The sequence below is a fragment of the Sus scrofa genome, chromosome 8 (assembly GCF_000003025.6).
Source record: "Sus scrofa isolate TJ Tabasco breed Duroc chromosome 8, Sscrofa11.1, whole genome shotgun sequence".
Classification (NCBI taxonomy): Eukaryota; Metazoa; Chordata; class Mammalia; order Artiodactyla; family Suidae; genus Sus; species Sus scrofa.
In genome coordinates this window covers 96,312,205-96,336,733 of record NC_010450.4, presented here as the reverse complement: position 1 = coordinate 96,336,733, position 24,529 = coordinate 96,312,205, and the positions used below count along the sequence as shown (strand labels likewise).

The 24,529-nt window shown below is 37.9% G+C and overlaps 1 protein-coding gene across 4 annotated transcripts in view; it reads left to right on the top strand.

Annotated features, from left to right (window-relative positions):
• Window positions 1–24,529, top strand: part of JADE1 (jade family PHD finger 1) — a 355,916-nt gene that overhangs the window by 227,399 nt on the left and 103,988 nt on the right. For all 4 annotated transcript variants that reach the window (XM_021100682.1, XM_021100683.1, XM_021100680.1 and 1 more), the window contains one exon: window positions 12,865–12,912. The gene's annotated coding sequence lies outside the window, so the exon portion shown is untranslated. The remainder of the gene's footprint in view (window positions 1–12,864; window positions 12,913–24,529) is intronic.

Below are 24,529 nucleotides of genomic sequence, written 5' to 3'. Positions count from 1 at the left end.
AAAAAATAGAGCATCTAATAGTATTTGGCATGTGAGAGGTACTTAGTAAATATGATTTTCTTTATTTGTTATAGTTTCCCCAGCTCTGTCTACTGTATTTTCTTTTTTTTACTGGTTTGTCGTTGTTTTTAAAACAAAATTTTGAAATGGCCTGTTAATCACCATCTCTCCATGTCCCCTTCTCCACCAATCCCAAACTCTGAGCTTAGGGAGCTGGTTATGCCTTAAAATTCCTACAACAGTAGGGCGAGCTGGAAGATCATTTCTGGGTGGCTTAGACATGACCTGGACAAATGCCCCTTTCAGGATGGGACAACCAAAGGACTGATAAATTGCATAGCTGCCATGCAGTGATGGTCACAACCTTGATTGTACAGGTTGTGTTCAGCACAGAGCAGGGCCCAGTCTCTGGGAGGGTCTGACATCTGGCCTTCTGGTATCCTTTTATATCAACTGGAAGAAGGAGGCTCTTTTCTAAAGGGTCTACTCTGAAGGAGATATTCATATGCCTGTAGGGGCCCTATTTTCTGATTTCCACAGAGGAGTCTTCCTCATAGGCATTGTCTCCTGCCCATCCCCCACCCCCAATCCCTGTCAAAGAACATGTAAACTTCAATCTCTCCTTTCTTCAGTGCCTGGCCACCTTCCTCCAAATATCATCGAAAAGCATAGGCTCCTCTCTGCTTGCTCAGTATGGACCTTTTACTGCTGCCTCCATTACCTATGAGTCATGAGTATGCATAGTGGTCACTTCGTTCTGACTTTTTTCTTTGAAAAAGGAAAAGGCAAAAACTTTGTGGCTTAAAAGTAGAAGTGTCAAGATGGTGTTACAATTTTAGCACCAAAGTCTGGAGAAATGCCTCAGACATGGAAAGCATTAAAATATAGAAAGCTAGTTTTCTAAAATAGTTTTATGGCACTGATTTAAATGGTTTGGATTTTTCCCCTTTTTTTTAAGGCTTATTTTAAAGTTTATTTTACTTTTTTTCTTCTTTTAATTGTAATCAGTCATCTAAAAGACAGCTGGGAGAGGCCTTTGGGAACAGTAGTTTTTAAATGGTGATGAGATATCAAAGTGACTTTAGGAAGGAAAAAAAAAAAAAAAAAAAGGAAACTGCAAGTACAATGACCCAAAACAGTAGCTACATGCATGCAAGGAGGTATAAAACTCCAGAGCTTAGGTTCAAGGCCCTTTCCCATTGCTTAAGGGCTTGAAAACAACGAAGAAAATTCTACAACCCCCAAACAACACTAGTATAAAAAATCTGTCACCCAAAGTCTTTCTTCCCAGAGGAAACGTGTCAAGGATATTTCTAAGTTAATTGGACAAGCAAAAGTGACAATTCTTTTTAGATAACTCTGTCCTTTGAAAGACTTGTGGGTTGATATCTCTAAACCAGTCTCGAACATATTTTGTCTTATTTTGTGCTTAACAAAAATATGTAGCAAGTCACAGGTATTTTCTAATTTTTAATGTTTTTAGAGCTAATTCTTTTGCACTACCATTGATTTGTGGTCTCCTGCTCTAGATGGTGCTAATGTTAAAAGTCACATAACCCTAACTCTTGCAACACTTTGGAAGTCTACCTAAGGGGCACTCTGTCATTGTCTGCAGCTTCATGAAGAACTTGTGATATTTTTCTGTCTTGTTCCATCATCTTCTCATTATATTAATGAATGCCACCCACAATGAAAAAGTAACATTTTGTGAACCAGAGAAAGGAAAATAAGGTAAGATTCTAATATTGCTAGCCATTTCTTTTGGCTACATATTAGCACCTGCAACATATGCCATAGCATTTCCCGTTTCATATAAATACAGCCTCAAAAAGTGCTCTTTTTTGTCCCACGCCTACATTGCAAAAAGATAAAAGTCAAATTTTTAGTTTAAAGTTCATTTTTTTTTGTAAAATTTATGTAACCGACTTGTGAGAGTTGGTATTGTAACCAGAGATAATTCAAGTAAAAAAGTCTGGTTATGGTATGCTTGAAAAAAAGAGTAGCAGACAGATAAATGTAGAATGCAGCCTCAGTGATAAATGACTCTTTGAGCAGAAGTGTCAGGCAGTTCACAAAGCATAAAGCAAGCTGTAAACAGCATCAGGCAGAGGGCAGTCCTAATATGCATGTTGTTGTTTGAAAGGCCTGCAGGGCATCAATCATTTCAGTTACAATACACAGATACATAATACAGAAAACCTCTATGATAACACCTAACAGAAAGGAAAATTGACAGAATTGACATGTGTATAAACAGATTTCAAAGACACTCCAAAATGTATTAATTTGGATGGTATGGCATTAGGTCTTAAAGAAAAGATAATGGGCTTCAGGGATCATCTGTTCCTTCATTCATTTAGCAAAGATTTATTGAGTTATTATTAAGTAAGTGCATCCTGGAATCACAAAGATAAAGAAAATATGGTTCCTGTAGTATAAATCTCAAGTTTTATTAAAATAAATGCCATCTACATATACTCCACAGATAGGCATTCATATGTGCACCAAAAGATAGCACAAGAATTTCATTAACAGCACAACTTGTAATTCTCCAAACTGGAAATAACCCAAATGCCCATCAACGACAATGGATAAACTATGGGGAATTCATACAAAGAAATACTAATCTAGCAACAAAAATAAAAGCACCTACAACAATACGGATGAATTTACCAACAATGTTGAGCAGAAGAAGGTCTATACGAAAAATTCATAGTGCATGATTCTATTTATGTAAGGTTTAAAACAGGCAAAAAAAAAAAAAAAGTGGTGAAAGAGCACAGAATAGGGCTTGCAATGGGATAACAGCAGTTTGAAACTGGTGGAGAACAAAGGCGGTTTCTGGGTGTTGTTTTGTTTTCTGATATAGGTCATTGTGATATAGATCACAGCTGTGATCACTTGGTGAAAATTTTTTTATCTATATCACTTCTGTGCATTTTTGCACATTTTTATTAAAGAGTGTAGTGAAAAGTAAATGCCAGATATTTTAAGGGCTATATATTAATGTTTGTCAATTGTTGGTAATGTTTCCATCCTAGAATCTATTCTTGGCCTCTCTGTGACTTGCCTCAGTTTTCCCATACTGGGCCTCTGTTCAAAACAGATGAATATTTTGAGATATATCTTGTTATTAAAGACCTTCAAAGAATTAGTGCTTTTTTTTTCCAATTCTGAAAAAAAACACAAAACACATTTTGATTCACTGATACTTAACTAGCTATTCTAGAATGTTTAGGATGCTGCTAAAAATTTGCCCTAAAAGAAAATTAGTGTACAAAAACTTGGCTAATATTTTTTTTTTGTCTTTTTGTCTTTTTTGTTGTTGTTGTTGTTGTTGCTATTTCTTAAATCAAGTTCAGATCTCAAATTAATAGTTATTTGATGCCTGCCTTCTTCATATTAAAAACCTATGAAGAGGCTTTGTCAGAATTTTAGATTCTGAGAGATATCTGTTTTGGGCACAAGAAAGTCACATCCTGCCAACAACTGTCTATTAGTTTTTGTTTATATGGGCAGAAACCTATATGAACCCAAAATGTGTCATTGAACAAGGTTAAATTTTCATATGGTGTTGGGAGAGCACCACCATTCATATTTGCCCAGGGCTAGGACCTTGAGTTGACAAGTTTTGCTTATTTAAACTAGTAAAGCTCGGAATTTCCAGAGTGCCATGAGTATGTTCTCAGAATGAAATGTACTTTGCAGGCATTCTGGAGGAATAAGAATTCCTTCTGTTTCATAACTAAGTGGCCTGGCTTGGGGACTCACACTTTAACTGAGTGAGTTTAATTACAAATGGTATTTCACCAAGCACAGAGTTCAAGAACTAGAAAATGGTGTGTTACAGAAACAGCAAACAAGAAAGAAATAAATAGTCCTTCAACAATAGTGAATTATGACACAGAAACAATACTGAAATAAGCCAAACCTAAACCATGGCCACATGTGTCCTTTAAATGCTACTACATTGTTTGTTTTAAAATAGAATGAAAAATTCTCAGCTGTAAATCCAAGGAGCAGGTGGACTGACAGCAACATCATATTCCCCCAAAAGCCCAAAGCACCCATTAAAATATATTTAATTGTGGAAATTTTCAAACACACACAAAAGTAGACAGAAAAGCATAATAAACCCGTATCAATTATGCAGTCAACCTTTAATCAATCTTGTTTCATCTATCCCCTCCATACATATTTTTCCTCTTTTCTCTTTCCTTCCTTTCCTTCTTTCTGTTGAAAAGTTTTAATGAAGAGTCAGATATTATGTCATTTCCCTTGTAAATACTTTAATAAAAATCTCTAAAACATTGAAAAACCACATATCATTATCACGCCTAACAAAATTATGAATAATTTCTTAATAACTAATACCCGGCCATCTGCAGATTTCCCTAGCTGCCTCAAAGATGTATTTTCCAGTTGGTTTGTTTGAATTAGGATCCAAAAATTGTCCACACCATGCCTTTGTTTGTTATGGTTCTTAAGTCTCTTTTATTCTATAAGGACCTCCCCCTTCCTATTTCCCTCATTTTTTTCTTCTTATGCATCAGTTTGTTATAGAAGCTGGCTCATTTTTCTTCTGTCAGATGTCCCCCATTCCGGATTTGGCTGTTTCCTTGTGGTTATTTAACTCGTTCCTCTACCCCACTAAAAAGAGATAGTTCGGCCTAAAGGTTGATGAAATCAGGGATTTTTTGGTTTTGTTTTTGTTTTTTTTAGCAAGATAGCCATTTTAAATCTTAAACTGCTCAGTCTGCTGTAGTTTATTTAATATGCACTTGGACTCTGCATAATTTCCCTGTTTGTAACTCTTATTTTATGAGGTACTTTGTTCTATTAGTGGTCACCCAGCTACCTATCAGCAGAGTTGAAGATAGAACCTAAATCTTCCCAGGCCTCTTCCCTGGCCCTTTCCATCACAGAATCCTTCTGGAAGGAGAAGAGCTCCCTTTCTCCATTGCTCACATCTTCTGTAATCTTTTGAAACTAGAACCCTGCAGCAGTCCTGTGCCACTCTTCCCAGTCGGGGTCTCACAAAACCTACAGCAAAAACAATGTTTATGTTGTTGTTTCAGCTGAAATTTTCTTCATCATTCAGCAATTTCTTTCACAGTATTAAATAAAACTGCATTCTGGGCCAGAGTAAAGCAGATTTCTAGTAATTGACTATCATTTTTTTTCTTTTTCCTCCTGTACAGTTTTCCATATCAGCTTGTCATATTTTCATTGTGAATATCTTAATTACTGTTGCTCTCCCTAATATTAAATTGCTTTTTTTTCTCCAAGCTGGCAAAATGTTGATCATTGTTGAAGTCAGAAAATAAGTAATGGGGTTCAGTATAACAATCTCTCTTTTAAAATAAAACAATAAAATGGAAAACTATTATTTTTTTCTCCTCTCACCATGCCTAAATCAGGTGTCCAGAAGAGAGCAAAACCTTAAGCTGGGTTATTTTTCACATTGACTCAGAGGTTGTGGAAGTTGTTTTTTGGATTGATCACTAAAACGAGCTTTGGTGTAGAAAGCCACTGCATTTGATGCTATTAATTAGAACTGAAGTCAATTATTGTGATATTAGCCTTGCGTCTGTGGAAGCCTATGTGTTATCAAAAACTGCACTTTATCTTCAAAGGCACCCAGTAATGGATATGAAGTCAATGTTGTTCTAGATCAGGGTTGGGGGCACGGTTACTGCATTGCCAAAGGGCTGAGGGAAGGAGATTACAAGGCACCTGTCTGAGCTCTGCAGGGTTCTGTTGAAATGAAGCCATAAAACTCATCAGGCACAGTTTTTCAAATGAAAAGAAGCATGCCATTTTGCATGCAATTATGTACCTATTAAAGCAAATATACGAGCATTAGAGAAGCATTATACTTCTTGCCTGATACTGAAGATCCTTAAGACCTCTGCGTGAAGAAACTCTCCAACACTAGAGATTGGGAAAGGAAAAAAAACAAAACAAAAAACCAAGGCACATTTTGTGTATATTCAATAATCAATGGATATTTTAAGAATTAATTAAAACTTTCATGATATTTACAATTTCTGCAGTATATGTTTTATTGTTTCATTCATTTGTTGCATTTAAAAAATCTTTAAATGAAAGAATCTCTTTGCAGGAGAGCAGTCAGGAAAAATAGAAATATTTATCCTGTCCTACCTCAAGGGAGGAACTATGAGAGAAAGGAAAACTGGTTACAGCTGCAGAAAGAGGTCCTCTAGCCAAATCCCAAGGTGCTTTGTAAAGAGCAAAATATATTAGCCGGGGATGAAAAAAGCAATGGAGAAGCAGGTAGGAAGCTTTAACCAGCCTGAGATCTAATCATTTCCTCAGTAGGTGATGGATTTAGGTGGTAGTCCTCAACTCTGGCTGCACATTAGAACTTCCTGGGGAACTTGTTCAACATACCCATGCAAAGCTGGTATAACCAGGTGGAGGTAGGGCCTGGGTGTTTTAAATGCTCCAAAGTGTTTCTTCTGTGTTATCAAAGTTTGGAACCACTGAGTTAAGGTCTTTCTCACTTAATATGTTTATTTTTGCAAGTTCAGCATCTGAAGATGTTTCTTTCTAGTTTATTATGTGCAATTACTATATCCTGCTGTTACATGAATAATGACCCCTTAGTTCTGTGAGTCACTGTCTAACTAGGCTTTAAGTGTAAGAAGCTAAGAAAAAATATTAGCACACTCGAATTTTTTAAAGAAAAAATAAAGGGTACATTTGAAAAACAGTTAAATACAATTTAAAAAATACCATACTCCCTTTTAAGATAATACCTAAAATTAAAGAAATCGTAAAAACCAAATTAATCCCTAATTGTTACCAATTGATGTTTATCCTCAGTTTGGTTATTTATAATCAGACTTCTTTAAAATGTTTCCTGCGCTCTCTTAATCCTTATCTTAGAGATAGATCTCTTCATATTAAACAATAGTATAATCTTAGATGACTGCTTTCATCCAAAGGAAGTTTCTGCTTTTTGGAAAGAAAACTGAAATACTTGTCCATTTTCCCATACCCCTTTAATTTCCTTTTTTATGTCTTTTTTTATGTGAGTTTTAAAAATGTGATGCACTTTTTTTTCACCTTAACTGCCATAATACAAATTTATTTCTGATATAACTGCCATATAAAGAATGCATTTATTTGCTACAAAACATTACATTTTAAAACAGCATTTAGTAAAAGAAATTGTAGAGTTAAAAAAATTATCATTTAGAATTCCCACTATGATGCAGTGGGTTAAGAATCCAACTGCAGCATCTCGGGCAGCTGCAGAGGCACAGGTTAGATCCCTGGCCTCGTGCAGTGGGTGTTGCATAACTCCCAGCTATGGCTAGCATTCAATACCTGGCCCAGGAACTTCCTTATGCTTGGGTATGGCCATAAAAAAATAAATAAATAACTGTTTTGCAACCATCGTAGAAATAATTGATTCAGCCCAGAATCATCAATGAATACTAAAACCATTGAGTTCAACTTTGGCAGGGTATTTATTTTGTCTCAAAGTACTTTCCCACAAATTACAATGACAAAGGCAAAAATGGTAACCTTGTAGAGGAGAAACCTGGTGGACACTACCTTAACCAAGAGGGAGCACAGAAGAATGGACACACTGATACCTTATGTCTCCCAATGTGATGCACTGAGAAGGACACAATATCACCTGAGTGGTATTCCTGCCAAAAATGTGTTCCCTAAAACTAATCATTAAAACGAATCAGACCAACTCCAATTGAGGGACATACTATAATTGGCTCCATACTCTTCAAAACTGTTCATTTCATGAAAGGCTGAACTGTTCCAAATTAAGAGACTAACAGGAGTTCCCCATTGTGGCTTAGTGATAATAAACCCAACTAGGACCCATGAGGATTCGGGTTCGATACCTGGCCTCTTTCAGTGGGTTGGGATCCAGCATTTCAGTGAGCTGTGGTATAGGTCACAGACTCCACTCGGATCCAGCATTGCTGTGGCTGTGGTGTAGGCCAGCAGCTGTAGCTCTAATTCAGCCCCTAGCCGAGGAACCTCCATATGCTGATTTGTGGCCCTAAAAAGCAAAAAAAAAAAAAAAAAAAAAAAAAAAAGAGAGAGAGAGAGAGAGAGGGAGAGAGAAAGAGACTAACAAACACAACATTTGAACTAAACGCATGTCCTAGATTAGATTCTGGATAGAAAGATAGTTATCCTTTTCTATAAATGATATTAAGGAGGTGGCTGGAGAAATTCATATATGTATTATATAGTACTACATCAATGTTAAATTTCCTGAATATGAACATTGTACTGTATGTAGCTATGAAATATAAAGTCATTTATTTATGACATACATATTAAAATTATTTAGGGGTAAAGAATCTTGATGTTTGTAGTTTACTCAATAATCTTCGATAGCTCATCAAAAGTAATAATAAAATTTTATATATATATGAAGAGAAAGACAATTTGACAAACTGTTAACTGATGAACCCAGAAGACAGATATATGAAAGTTCATTGAACTATATCTGCAAGTTTTTTTTTTCAAAAAACAAAATATTTGGAAAACCTATATAAACAGCTTACTCAATAGCCTTGTAAAGAGAGAGACATGGTTTTGCAATGGTCTAGTATATTTTCTTTTTTTGTCACCTTTTCCTTTTCCCCACTTTTGACTGCTTTAACAAATGTTTAAGGGTTTGAGAAGAGATGGTGATCAGATGTTAAGGGTGGGAGTTGAGAAATCTGATCAGATATCAAGAGTCAGGATTTCTCTCTAGCAATTGGGCTATACATGTCTAGCAAGGATGGGGGCCAAGGCCAAAGCCAAGGTGTGGTTAAAAAAAAAAAAAAGGCTCAGAGGAGCCTGTAAAGTTTGGTCAAGGAGAATTTTTGTCAATCCCGCCTCTCATTCACAGAAAGAAGACACATTCTTTCTTCCCTTAGGCAATATAAATCCATTTCTTATCAATCTTTTTTGTGCATTACGGACTAGCTGAACTCTCAGTTGAGACTTGGTAGTAGGGCAGCCAGTTGGGCTTGAAACTTCCTAAGATGGTGGAGTGAGGACAGAAGTGGTAATGCTGAATTTCCTGGTTTGTAGTTTGAATGTCTCTGTTAGACATCAGTGTCACAGTTGATTATTTCCTGAAGCAGAGCATGGAAAATGTGGATTTTCTAGAGAACTTTCTGAGTCGCCCACACAGCAGCAGCTCCAGGTGCAAAGGTTTCCCAACATCCAACTTCATCTTACAGGGCTTCTTTAGGGACAAGACAAACTAGAATTCCAATAAGGATCTGGGCAGTTAGATTCTAGTTCTTGGTGGCTCTAAGGCAGGCAAGTGGGAGAAAAATTTGAAGCACTAATTTGGAGAGTTGTAGCCAGGTATTGGAGGAACTAGAAGAAGTGAAAATTTATTAAGGACTGATACAGTCTGCAATACAGCAGGATCCAATTTAATTTATAGGTAGAGAGCAAAACCTTGCAGACAATGAATAGGACCCAAACCTGATAACCCATAAGAGTGCTAAAGTTTTCCCTATAGTTTATGAAACAAAATTTCTCTATATAGTCACCCTCCTTTTTGGTTCTTATTTACAAAATAAATCTGGTCTCAGTAGAACGGGCCTGATTATTTACATAATTTCAGCAACAATGTAATTGACCACAAAGGCTTTTTAAAATCTGTTCTGAAAAAAATAAAAAATAAAAATAAATTAAAAATAAAATTTTTCTTAAAAAATTAAAAAAAAAAAAAAAAGGAATTCCCGCTGTGGCTCAGCAGAAATGAATCCAACTAGGAACAATGAGGTTTCAGGTTTGATCCCTGGCCTTGCTCTGTGGGTTAAGGATCCGGCATTGCCATGAGCTGTGGCGTAGGTCACAGACTTGGCTCAGATCTGATGTTGCTATGGCTGTGGCATAGGTCAGCAGCTACATATAGCTCTGATTCAACCCCTAGCCTGGGAATTTCCATATGCCATGGGTGAGGCCCTAAAAAAAAAGTTAAAAACAAATCTTTTCTGCTGGAACATTTTTTTTTTTTTTTTTAGGGCCTTAACTGCAGCATATGGAAATTCTCAGCCGAGGGGTCAAATTGGAGCTGTACCTGTCAGCCTATACCACAGCTCACAACAACTCCAATCCTTAACCCACTGAGTAAGGCCAGTGATTAAATCCATGTCCTCATGGATACTAGTCAGGTTCGTTACCACTGAGTCACATTGGGAACTCCTGCTAGAACTTTTAATAAGGAATCTCAAAAGACTTCTAAAAATCTCTTGAAGCTAGAAAGCCAAACCAATAACTCACCACCAAACTGCCTGCTATACCTATCGATTTAGGAAATTTCCTCTATTCTTGAGGTCCTCAAAATATCTTAGGGTTCCTGGACCTGTTAGGAAGTGACTTTTTTTACTTACCTGTAAGACCAGGAACCGTCTAAGTCAAGTACCAGGCTAATTTTCCCAAGAAGTCTTTGTGAGCTTTGACTCCATAAAGTCAATCTTAGTTCCTTAAAACTGTCTAGTTTTATCTGGCCATGTCTGACTCATTCATACCATTCTCAAATATGAGAGTCTAGTCAAAGATTGGTTATATAACTTTTTTTTTTTTTTCTTTTTAGGGCTGCACCTGTGGCATATGGAAGTTCCCAGATTAGGGGTCAAATCGGAGCTGCAGCTATACCAAACCTCCAGCCTATACCAAAGCCACAGCAACACCAGATCTGAGCCACATCTGTGACCTACACCACAGGTCACGACAACAGTGGATCCTTAACCCACTGAGTGGGGCCAGGGATCGATCCCACATCCTCATGGATAGTAGTTGGATTCTTAACCTGCTGAGCCACAATGGGAACTCCTATGTAACTAATACTTACAATTATGTTTTATTACAAAAAGGACAGATTCTTAATTGAATTCATGCAAATAATTATTTTGCCATGGAAATATTCATTAAGAATTTCTTAATTCTGGAGGAATCAGGCAGGGAGAAAAAAATAAATGTTCAATTTCTTTTATAAAAATATAATTATTAAATTATTGTGGGTTTTGCATAGCTTGAGAGAAAACAGAATGGGATATGTTATATCAGAATATAGAACATTAAAGAACCAGCCAAGTTCTAGAGAAAAAGCCACAATTATCCTTAACCAGATCATTCAATCCCGTGTAATTAGTTTTTCCCCTGCTTGATATTAGGTTGGCAGTTTTATGAATCTGTCAGCTTCTCAACTTTAGTTCTAGAAATTCTCAGTCATTTCAGTGGTATGGTCCCAAAGTTATTTAAGCAATATTTAGTGCTTAATTATTTGGTGCAATATGTAGTGAGAAGCCCATATCCCAGAGTATGTCACATTTTTCCCCATGTGTTTCTGAGTATCTCTTTTTACTGAAGATGAAGAACTCTGACCTGTAGTTAATTGCAAACAACTTTCAAAAAAATATGGGAGTTCCCGCCATGGTCAGCAGAAACAAATCTGACTAGGATCCTTGAGATGCAGGTTCAATCCCTGGCCTTGCTCTATGGGTTAAGGATCCGGCATTGCCATGAGCTGTGGCATAGGTCGCAGACTTGGCTTGGATCTGATGTTGCTGTGGCTGTGCTGTAGGCCAGCAGCTGCAGCTCTGATTTGACCCCTAGCCTGGGAATTTCCATATGCCATGGGTGAGGCCCTAAAAAAACAAAAAATAAAATAAAATAAATAAAAATTTAGAAAAATCAAAGTAAAACAATAATTACTTGCGGATAACAAAACACTTAAAATGGCCATGGTTAAAAATCTTCACATGAGTTCATCTGACTGGAGAATTTGGTTATTTCTGTGGCATACAATATTTAAAATAATAACTGAAGAGTTCCCATTGTGGCTCAGCAGTCTAAGAACCTGACTATTAGCCATGAGGATCCAGGTTCCATCCCTGGCCTTGCTCAGTGGGTTAAGGATCTGGCATTGCCACAAATTGTGGCATAGATCACAGATGCAGCTCAGATCTGGCATTGCTGTGGCTCTGGCACAGGCTGACAGGTGCAGCTCCAACTCAACCCCTGGCCTGGAACTTCCATATGCTACAGGTGTGGCCCTAAAAAGCAAAAAAAAAAAAAAAAAAAAAAAAAAAAGTAGTAAAATTATGACTGATAACATTATACTGGACATATCATGGACAGCAAGAGTATTGACAAGTTTCTATAAACTTCACATAATTTCTAAAATATTTAAATTAATGACATTTACCCATATAAATTTAATCTAGAGAAAGTTAAGCATCCCTTCTTACTTGACAACAATTTTCATGTCATTCAACATACAATAAACCTAATTATTTTTTAATATCTCTCTTTTTACAAAGTAAAAGGACAAAATCTTTGAGATTTGCCAGAGGCCCTCTGGGAAATCTCAAAGTCAGGTCAATGTCAAGATTTCATCTACTTTTTAATTCGGGGAGGCAAAATAGTCAAAAATGTCAAAAAATTTGGACATGATTAAGTAAGATCATAGATCACTGTGAAACAGTTTTGAGCCATCTATTTAACTAAAATGACAAAAGAATTCAAAAGTAACTATAGGAGGTCACATGATTGTAAAAAAAAGACCTTAGTTCTTTTAAAAAGTGAGAAGATTTGGTCCTCTTAAGTAATCAAAGATGTGATAAAGTCTAACATAAAGCACAAAAAATTATTCTGATAAGACAAAAAATCTTGTTTTCCTAAGCATGATACAAAAAAGGTAGAGAAAAACATTCTACAATCTCTTATTCAAAGCTGATCAATAATCCAAGAAAATTTTATCATTTTTAATAGAGAAAAAAAACAAATTCTAGCTTTGCATCAGTATACTTTTGATATCAAGGTTTTTTGTTTTTATTTTTTTTATAGAAAAATCTTATAAACACATCCAGTCTGAGCCAGCTTTGACCACATGAGGTAAGATTTCTTTTTGGCAAACTTTCTACATTTCATATTCATTCAGCTTTTGTGCTATACTTTTCTTCTTTCTCATATTGGAGCAACCAGTCTTTTAATTTAGTACAAAATTATTCTTTGTTCTTAACAAAACTATATCCTACATTTCTTGCATTCCTTTCATGCAAAGTTGTTTTTCTTCACCCTTATTATTTGGAGTACTTTATTTACATATACTTATTATGATTCTTAGCCATTAGTAATCTTTTTTTGGCAGAGAAAATTACGAAGTAAACAATTATGATTGTCACATACCACTACTCTGTAGACTAGCAAATTTTATGAATATACAATTTGTATTAGTCAGGTGTCTCCAGAGAAACAGAACCAGTAGGATATACATGACATATATAAGAGAAGATTTATTATAGGAATTGACTCAACAGTTAAGGAGGCCTAGAAGTCCCACAATCTGCTGTCTACAAGCTAAAGACCAGGAACGTATTGGTATAACTCAGGCTGAGTCTGAAGGCCTGAGCATTGAGTGGCTGATGGTGTACCTCCCAGTCTGAGTCTAAAAGTACCAGAACCAGGAACCAGCAGTAATGAACCCAGCTAGTATCCCTGAGGACATGGGTTTGATTTCCAGCTCAGTGGGTTAAGGGTCTAGTGTTACTGTGAGCTGTGGTGTAGGTTGCAGACACGACTCAGATCTGGCATAGCTGTGGCTATGGTATAGGCTGGCAGCTGTGGCTCTAATTCTACCCCTAGCCTGGGAACTTCCATATGCCAAAGGTACAACCCTAAAAAGACAAAAAAAAAAAAAAAAAAAAGGGAAAAGATGGATGTCTCAGCTCAAATAAAGAGGGGGAATTCATTTTTCCTCCACACTTCTGTTCTTTCCCAGCCCTCTTTGGCCCACTAGCATTAGTGATGGACATCTTTTTTGCTCCGTCTACTGATTCAACTACTAATCTCTTCCAGAGACACCCTCACGGACATACCAGGAAATAATGTTTTACCAGTTATGTCAATATCTCTTAGCATACAGTCAAGTTGACACATAAAATTAACCATCACACCATCTCATAATTTTTGTCAGTATATACCTCCCCATAGTCCTTTTCCATGTGGCAAAAAGAGCATTAACAGACCCAAATACATTTAGCTTCTCTTGTACCATATAAGAGGGCAAAATATGTAAATGTAAATTTATGCTTAATAATGAATATTTCAGTAATTTATCTTATTTAGAAATGATCTATATATTTAACACATATCTGTTACTGAACTTATCATAGCTCTAAGGTTACAAGTTACCAAAAAGATTTTGGGAACTATTTTCAAGTAGACATACTATTAAACCAAGTTAGTCATCATTTCAAGTTATTTACCTGTTACCTATTTTTATAGCATATGCATGTTAGGCAAGTATCACAAAAGCAAAACTTGTAAAAGTTAAATACATGGGTTTTTTGTTTTATTGCTGTGCTTGATATGCATGAAGTAATAGATAATGGATATCAAAAGTTTATACTGCATCCTTACTTGTTCATTTGTTCCTAGGTTGAATTTATAATTTTTTATAATCTTAAATATCTAGTAGATTGTAATATTACCATATTTGACTAGTAACCCAAGTAAAATAAAAGAATACTTAATGCTGAGACTATGAAAAGGTTTTGTTGTTGTTGTTGTTGTTGTTGTTTGCCATTTCTAGGGCCGCTTCTGCGGCATATGGAGGTTCCCAGGCTAGAGGTCTAATCAGAGCTGTAGCCACTGGCCTACGCCAGAGTCACAGCAATGCAGGATCCGAGCCGCGTCTGCAACCTACACCACAGCTCACGGCAATGCTGGATCCTTAACCCACTGAGCAAGGCCAGGTATCGAACACGCGACCTCCTGGTTCCTAGTTGGATTCATTAACCACTGCACCATGACAGGAACTCCTGTTTTTGTTTTTCAATGGCTGCACCCCAGTCATATGGAAGTTCCCCAGCCAGAGATTGAGTCTGAGCCACAGCTGCAACCTATAGCTGAATTCTTTTTCTTTTTTTTAAGGATCAATGGATTTTATTCTTTTTTTTTTTCTACTTTGACCCAGTCACTCTCACACACACACACACACACACCACACACATTCTTTTTCTCACATTATCCTCCATCACAAGTGACTAGATATAGTGCTGTACAGCAGGATCTCGTTGTTTATCCATTCCAAAGGCAGTAGTTTTCATCTTTTAATCCCATATTCCCAGTCCATCCCACTCCCTCCCCCTCCCCTTGACAACCTGTTCTCCAACAAGTCTGTTCTCCAAGTCCATGAGTTTCTTTTCTGTGGAAAGTTTCATTTGTGCCATATATTAGATTCCAGATATAAATAATATCATATGGTATTTGTCTTTCTGACTTATTTCACTTAGTATGAGAGTCACCAGTTCCATCGATGTTGCTACAAATGCCATTATTTTGTTCTTTTTTATGGCTAATTAGTATTCCATTGTGTATATATACCACATCTTAATCCATTTATCTGTCAGTGGGCATTTAGGTTGTTTTCATGTCTTGGCTATTGTGAATAGTGCTGCAATGAACATGCAGGTGCTTGTGTCTTTTTCAAGGAAAGTTTTGTCCAAGAGTGGGATTGCTGGACCATATGGTAGTTCTATATTTAGTTTTCTCAGGTACCTCCATGTTGTTTTCTATAGTGGTTATACCAATTTACATTCCCACCAACAGTGCATGTGAGGGTTCCTTTTCTCCACACCCTCTCCAGCATTTGTTAAGTATGGGCTTATGAATGATGGCCACTCTGACAGGTGTGAGGTGGTACCTCACAGTAGTTTTGATTTATACAGCTGAATTCTTTAATCCACTGTGCTGGGCAGGGGATACACAATGTCCTGAGCCACTGCAGTCAGATTCTTAACCCACTGCACCACAATGGGAACTCCAAAAAGTAATTTTTTGAACCAGTGATATCAAACTAATCTTATTCATCAAAGATTTACTCAAGTTACATGAACTTCAAAAACATTTGAGTTAGTTTTTATATTTTTGAGAGTTTTAGAAATTTTATTTATATAGGTGCTTACTTATCTCTAAACAAAATTAAGAGCTACTTCATAGGATATTGTAAATTAATTTGGTAATACCTTCCAGAGGTAGCAAAATATTACATATACATGACATATATACATACCTAAAAGTACAGACACAAATAGAAACCAAATAACTTCTATTCCAAAATCGTAGCTGTGAGTCTGATAAAATAATGTAAACTCATTGGTTTATGTGAAATAGTCAGGGCTCATCTTTGCTGTACTTTGTATTTTTAGCTGAATTGTTTCTAGGAAATGAGGCAACTTAAGATTATTACTCAATAGAGAGTCAAAGGATTTTACAATATTTTTGGGAGGAATGTTAAGATTTTCTTTTGTCCTGATATGTAATCTTAAGGAGGCTGTGGAATGAATTTAGGTGAGAAACTTGAGGGGATGTCAGTCAGTTGTTGAAATGTCTCCAAAGTGCATCTGAATGAATAAAATATCCGGTCTGTTTACAATTAGTCCTTTTTTTTTTTTCCCTTTTCAGTCTCAGGTAGTTGCTTCCAGGGGTTCCCAGGCTCCTTGGGAGCCTCATATGAGGGCAAGGGGCCTAAAGTTCTAGTGACTGTAGGGAGTTGAAGACCTAGATGAGGAAGGAGAAGGACTAACAGGGGTGGATAGATGGATGGAGGAGGCAGATGTTTGAAGGTGGACATATCAAAAGATTCAAGGAAAGAAAGGAAGAGTGAAGGTGGCAAAAGGAAGAGAAATGATGGAAAGGGAGAGGCCTTAGATGGGCCATTCTGAGAGATGCTTAGTTCCAAATTATCTTTTCTAAAATCATGCCAACAAGAAAGGAAGTGGACAGTTAGTACAGTAATGGTGGAGCATGCAGTTAGCAAGAGTACGAGAAGGGAGTTTCAGTCAACTGAGAAGTTTTTATGGGAAAAGCAGCATCAAATAGAGAGAATAAAGAGGGTTCACAAGGAGCCGGGAAACAAATTTCCAGCCTGAGAGTTGGGGAATAAGTCTCCATTTGAAACAAAGAACCAGGGAGAACTTCCAGCCCAGCGATCTGCTGATGAATCTGATTCTAAGTTGTAGCACCATAACTGTTAAAGAAAAAGTTATCCCAACACTTGTTAAAACAGCAAGGAAGTCTTTATTCAGGACTATGGCAACAGGGGAGAGATTCTGAGCTCAACTCTAAATGCAGCATGGACGCTTGGAGATTTACAGCCAAGGAGTAGTAAAGGGGGGCCGTGGGTAGAAAATTACTAAGAGGAGGTGTCAAAATAGTGGGATTTGTTATACTGACTTTACAGGATTCTTGTTAAAGGCAGGCCAGGATGATCAGGTATCTAAGATGGGGATTCTTGCTACAACTGTGCAATATAGCAAGCCTGGGGGCCATAGGTGAGGCCTGGTCCAGAAGATGGTCAAAGGATTCTAAAGTTTGGCCAAGGAGAGAGTCTTTGTTACTCCTGGTAAGGATCTGCTCTTGCTAATGAATACCTCAGTGCCAGAGAGAGTGTGACATTAAATAGCAAATAAAAAACGTTGTGAGGAGTTCCTGTCGTGGCGCAGTGGTTAACGAATCCGACTAGGAACTATGAGGTTGAGGGTTGGATCCCTGGCCTTGCTCAGTGGTTGGGGATCTGGCATTGCTGTGAGCTGTGGTGTGGGCCACAGACGCGGCTTGGATCCCACATTGCTGTGGCTATGGTGTAGGCCGCGGATACAGCTCCAATTAGACCCCCTAGCCTGGGAATCTCCATATGCTGTGGGAGCGGCCCTAGAAAAGGCAGAATGACAAAAAACAAAAACAAAAACAAAAAAACAAAAAACATTGTGAGAGGTAGAGAAAGAAACAATAGAAGGAAGGAAAAGCTTTATATTTTAGTACCTTGAATGGCATTTTTTTCTTGCTTTTTGAACAAGGGACTCCATGTTTTGATTTTGCACTGGGTGCACAGATTGTGTAGCCAGCCCTGTGTACAATCCAAGTAGCATGAATACATACTCATCTCTTTTCTTGGAATTCTATTTCCTCAGCATAAACCAGAGGAAAGTTAACCTGAATATCCTTCTTGCCACAATCTTATTTCCTGATCTCCTTGTGAACAGATGCTTGGACAAGGCCAACCACAAGTCTCTGAAGAAAGAAATAATTATTGGGCATTGGGCTGTTGAAATTCAGACTATGGAGGAAAATATTTTCTACTCTGAAGAGACATTACCTATCTCTGATAATGAACTAATTTAAATTGCTAAGCAGAACACTGATGGTTGTTATTTATTTATTTATTTGGGCCATACCTGCAGCATATGGAAGTTCCCCAGGTAGGGTCAAATTGGGAACTGCAGCTGTCAGCCTTTGCCACAGCCACAGCCACATCAATGCCAGATCTGAGCTCTGTCTGTGACCTACACTGCAACTAAGGTCAGGGATCAAACCTGTATCTTCATGGATTCGTAACCTGTTGAACCACAGTGGGAGCTTTGATAGTTTTTGCATTTGTGTAACTTGCTGGTTCAGGGGTGAAACTGTGGTCTGAAGGTTTGTGTTCCCCTCACATTCTTATGTTAAAACCTATGGTTTTTGTAGGTGGGGCTTGGGGGAGGTGCTTAAGTCATAAGAGTGGAGCCCTCATGAATGAGATTAGTGCCCTTAGAAAAGAGCCCCCAGAAACACCCCCTAACCCCTCCCTCCTCTTGAGGACACAGTGAAAAGGCACTAGCTGCAAACAAGGAAGAGGGTCCTCACCAGAACATGGCCATGCTGTGGTTTGCTTGATCTTGGACATCTCCTCCAGAACTGTGAGAAATGAATTTCTGTTTTTTATAAGCTATACAATCTATAGTGTTTTGTTATAGCAGCCCAAATGGATTAACTCAAGTGGCCTTACATTTGTGTTAATAAAAGATTTACCAAAGCGATACTTCCTGAACAGAAATGAGAACTTGACCTAAGGACAAATTCCAATTCGTTGTCCCAACCCAGAATGCAGAAAGAAGCAGTCCCCGAAATCGCAGATTTCTACCTTCAAACACTGGAACATGCAGCCTCCATCAGTTCCCTGATAGCAAAATTTTTGCTGTTGTAATTATTATATTAATATTCTTTGATTTTATTTTAATCAGTCTTTATGTATGCATCTTGTGTTATAGTTTTGTGCCTTCTGAACTTAGCCTTCAACACTTTTCTTCACTTTCTCATTTGTAGAACAGGAAAAACTTCACAGGAGAGGTGAGAATGGAAAAATTATTATTGAAAATAAAATTATTTCCTGGTCTCTCCTTTCTGTCCACATTTCAAATATTTATTAAAAAAATATATTATATCTTAGTCTCTGATTAAGTAAAATAGGATAACAAGTGGATTGAAAGTCTAGTGTTTTCTTTCTGAAAAATTACTGCTTTATGAAAACTTCATCTGCAGCAGACAGATAGCAGAGGGAGTGATTATTCATATTGCAGTCTAATCTTCCCTTTTTTAGGATATTTTACAGAAAACTGCCCCTTGCTCCAAATTTATGCCCCAATCTTTCTTTTTCTACCAAATGTTTTCACATTTTAGCATAATGTAAGCATTTGAGCCTTAGTTTTTATGCCTGAGAATGACATTGTGTCTGATACTTCATTTAGTTCTTAAGACTTCAAAGTCTTAATCTCAGAACAGAAAATAGTTTCTTCTAGAGGGCTAAAACCAAAAGTTGATAGTGGCTCTTTGTAGTGCATTGAGAAGTACTGTAAGGGAAATCTGAGTTTAACAAAACAGAAAATCATGGTTGATGAGTGCTGTCTGCCTGGGAGTGGAATTAGGAGTGATGACATGGGTGCCACGTAGTTTCTAAGCTTCTCTACCCCAAAAAGAGGGTGATATGACATTTTCAAACACGGTAGTGGAAACAGGCTGTGGTAGGAACAGTAATGGAAGATAGTCTGACTTGAGAAGGTCTTTCAATGTCTTTAAAAATCTCATTCTGCCTACTTCATGGCTTCTAAGTATGTATCCTCATGGTTTTGCCTCCTTCTGGCCAGCCACCTTTTGATGATTTTCCTGTTATTACATGTAACCAGTGATGGAATGGATGATAGACCATCTTATGTAAGTTGTAATACAAATCTGTCAAATGGGACATTTTAATTGAGCCAATTTTATATATTTAATAAACTCAAATGCCTCTTTGGGATTATGTATTTCTCTAGAATTTGATAGGGGAGGAAAAAGAATAAACAGAGAAAGAATAACCAGAGGGTGGACTTAAGACATGTATTTGAATATCCTGGATACTGATCCTGCTCAAGCTGAAGGTGGGTGACATGGTTAAAGTGGAAGGGAACAGGGGAAGTCAGAAGACCACAATAACTGCAATTTTCGTGAAGAAACAGATAGAGAATGAATTTAAGAATTTAGGCAAAATGAATCTTGTACTTTGTTTTGCTATACCTATCTCTGATTACTGATAATAAGCTTCAGGATATATAAAATGAAGTTATCTCTCAATCTTCTCAAATGTTTTCACTTACCCTTTAGTTGTTAATTTAACCTATCATGATAGTGATGCTTATTTGACATGAATTTTCCTAAAATCTGGTGTGAATTCTTTTGATTTGAAGACCACATAAGTGCTTACCAGTCTTTAGACAGCACAGCCAAAATATAAAGGGCCCAAGTTCTTCCACAGATTTTTCCTGAGTTTAAAAATTTAAGAGGGATGAAGGAAAAAGAGCTCTAGTTTGGCTTAAAGAGACCCCAGAAATAAAAATCTAGATTTTTATTAGATTCTCTGTAAACTGCTTTTTTTTTTTTTTTTTTTTTCTTTTTAAGGCTGTACCCATGGCATATGGAAATTCTCCAGCTAGGGGTTAAATCAGAGCTGCAGCTGTCAGCCTACACCACAGACACAGCAACTCCAGATCAAGCTGCATCTGCAACCTTGGCAATGCTGGATCCTTAACCCACTGAGTGAGGCCAGGGATTGAACCCACATCTTCACGACACTATGTAGGGTTCTTAATCCACTGAGCCACAACAGAAGCTCCAAGTAAACTGCTTTTGAATAAAGTTTAGTTTTGAGGATTAAACTGGGTCAGGTTAACTCTAGAGGACCTCAGTTTTTTGGGGATACCTCAGAATCCCAGAAAGCTACTTCTCTTTAGAAGACTCAAATCAGGATAAGCCTGGAAGTTGACCAACCAGATATGGAGAATCCTGAATATAGACATTAACTCCAAAATAGCTTTTCACTTTCAAGACCTCAGTCTCCTCTAGGACTAAAATAGGAGCAAGCCAAGCAGTTGCCGGATAGCCAATTCAGTGTTTTGAGCAACAAAGGAAAATGTATATTAGGTTAGTGGGCACAGGAAGTCCTTTTGGTCACATTGAGATGGCTCATTATATTATATTCTTTGAGTAGAGAAGATTCCAGAAGGAAACTCAACACAAATCACAGTGGCTTCCATGATGGCAATGATGTTTGAGAAATGTCGTGTTGCTTGACGTGCAGGCTTTTTGAACTGGGAGTTAAAGTATTTACGTAAAATACCGCTCTGAGGGTCCTTCCTGCAAAGATATCTATAAACATTTTCACTTTCTTGTAAATAATTACTATAGGGAAAAAAGAAAGTAAGAGTTCAATGTCCTAAGTTCTTATGCCCATCCAAATTGCTTTATAAAATCTCTCTGGAAAAACCAGGAGTATGAATTTAATGGCCTGAGTGGCTTCTTGCATTGTTAAGTCTATAAAGCAGTATGTTGAGAAAGTTTAGTGTTCAGAATCACCAGTGTACTTTATATATTTATTTAGAGAAGAATAGTTTAGTTTTAATTATTTATGATAATAGCTCTCAGTACACTAGTAAATGTCCTTGGGTGCATATTTTGTAAAAGTAATGAAGTCTTTTTATGTGAGCTTTCTCTTCAGCTATAAGCTGCCCTCTCTTTGCTAAGGAACCAGGGACAGAAGAGTGTGTATAAATTACTAGGCTTGAGGTTTAGCAAGATGCTATTTAACTTTTTTTTTTTTAAACAATTTTATTCATTTATTTATTTTGGCCAGGATGTCCAGCAGCTTGATGTGGGATCTCAGTTCCCAGACCAGGGATTGAACCCAGGCCACAGCAGTGAAAGTGCTGAGTCCTAATCACTAGATCATCATCAGGGAACTCCCGATGCTACTGAACTTGATCAAGGATTTCTAAGAACTGTTCCTGGGTCTACTCACTACCTGCATCCCCCATTCACCCTCCCTCCCAAGCATAACATTAGCAACATGACCAAAGAAAATGTTACTGTGAAGGGGATGAGCAGCCTGTCAAAATATTGTTGTTGTTGTGTTTCAGTATTTTTCTTGTTCTTCCTTCATTGCTACAATCTTTGGTATTGCAATAAAACACACAACAAGAAAGAATATAGGAAGTTCCTATCGTAGCTCAGCAATAACAAACCTGACTAGTATCCATGAGAAGGCAGGTTTGATCCCTGGCCTTGCTCAGTGGGTTAAAGATCCAGCTTTGCCATGAGCTGTGGTGTAGGTTGCAGATGAGGCTCGGATCCCACGTTGCTGTGGCTATGGCTGGCAGCTGCAGTTCCAATACATCCCCTAGCCAGGGAACTTCCATATGCCCCAGGGGCAGCTCCACCCCCCAAAAGAAGAAGGAAGGATGAAAGGAAGAAAGGAATATAAGTCGACTTTATTTCCCTCTGGCCTAAGTTATATATACTATGGTATATGGATAAATCTTAGGTCAAGGAACCTTCTTTCTGCTTTGGCTTCTTACTTCTGTTCCCCTTTCTCAGCACCTCTGCCTGGGATTAGCTTTTCGTTGTTTTTTTTTTTTTTTCACCTCTGGGAATCTTCTACATACCAGAAGTGTGAGAATGTCCACAGAGCAATCGCATGTATCATCCATTTAGTTAACAATTTGAAGGGCTAAGGCCACCAAAATTACAAGTTCTGTTTTATGCATTTTTAGTAGCCCCCATAGTGCCTAATCAGGGGTCCAACAAACTTTGATGATGTGCAAGAGTCAATGGAGCAAACTCCTGGACATTTTAAATTTACTATTTATAGCTCTGGTATTTGCAGGTGACCCAATAGGTGCTGGTACACTGTTGTTTGCAATCAGAATTCCTATTTCATAGAAGTTTGGGGAAGGTTAGATGAGATGATGCCTTTAAAGTACTTTGCAGGAAAGAATTGGCCAAGCTTGAAAGCTGGTGGGTGAGATTCACTTAGCTAGTAAACAAATCTAGTCATGTCTTAACTACTGATGTTGGAAATCTGGAGACTCAAGAAGTCTCTCGGTATAGCCTTTAAAATTTTGCTGTACAAATATTACTCCATTTAGGCTCACCATCAATCCATAGGCTCCAAGACAGAGACTGATCGTTAAGAAATATGTATATAAGTGCCTTATACCAAATGCATCATCATCATTCAGATAGGAAAACAGTTCCAGTAATATCAGAATTACCCTACAAATTAGCCACGACTTCTGTGTGAATGAAAGAGACTGCTCTATTTTTTTTTTCTTTTTTTTTTTTTGTCTTTTTGCTATTTCTTGGGCCGCTCTCGCGGCATATGGAGGTTCCCAGGCTAGGGGTACAATCGGAGCTGCAGCCACCGGCCTACACCAGAGCCACAGCAACGCGGGATCCGAGCCGCGTCTGCAGCCGACACCACAGCTCACGGCAATGCCGGATCGTTAACCCACTGAGCAAGGGCAGGGACTGAACCCGCAACCTCATGGTTCCTAGTCGGATTCGTTAACCACTGTGCCACGACGGGAACTCCTATTTTTTTTTCTTTTTAGGGCCACACCCAGGGCAAATGGAAGTTCCCAGGCTAGGGATCAAATCAGAGCTGTAGCTGCTGGCCTACACCACAGACACAGCAATGCCAGATCTGAGCCACATCTGCAACCTACACCACAGCTCATGGCAGTGCCAGATCTTTAACCCACTGAGTGAGGCCAGGGATTGAACCTGCGCCTCATAGATGCTAGTTAGATTCATTTCCGCTGAGCCATGACAGGAACTTGAGACTGATCAATTTTGCTTAAAGTTCTATCTTCAAAGAAAGAGCCTCCTGGACACTGGATTTGAAATAAGTGGGTCACCAGTGAATTAGAAGCAATGGCAGAAAATACATAATCTGGCTATAGACAAGGGGCTGACTCTCAAGAGGCATGATCCACGAGGCAGTGATGCCAAAAAAGACGTAAGGGGAACATGGACTGATCAGGCAAGCTGCTGCACATGGATGGACATAAAATGGGGAGCAGTTACTAAACTAATGGCAGTGCCACATGCCCATCAGAGATGGAATGCTATCTCAAGGATGCAGTAGAAAGGACAATGCAAAAAGCTTTATTTTATTTTTTGCTTTGTTTTTTGTTGTTGTTGTTGTTTTTAGGGCCAAACCCACAGCATATGGAAGTTCCCAAGCTAGGTCAAATCAGAGCTACAGCTACCGGCCTGTGCCACTGCCACAGCAACTCAGGTTCTGAGCCACGTCACTGACCGTGTAGGTCAGCTCACAGCAACACTGGATCCTTAACCCACTCAGCAAGGCCAGGAATCA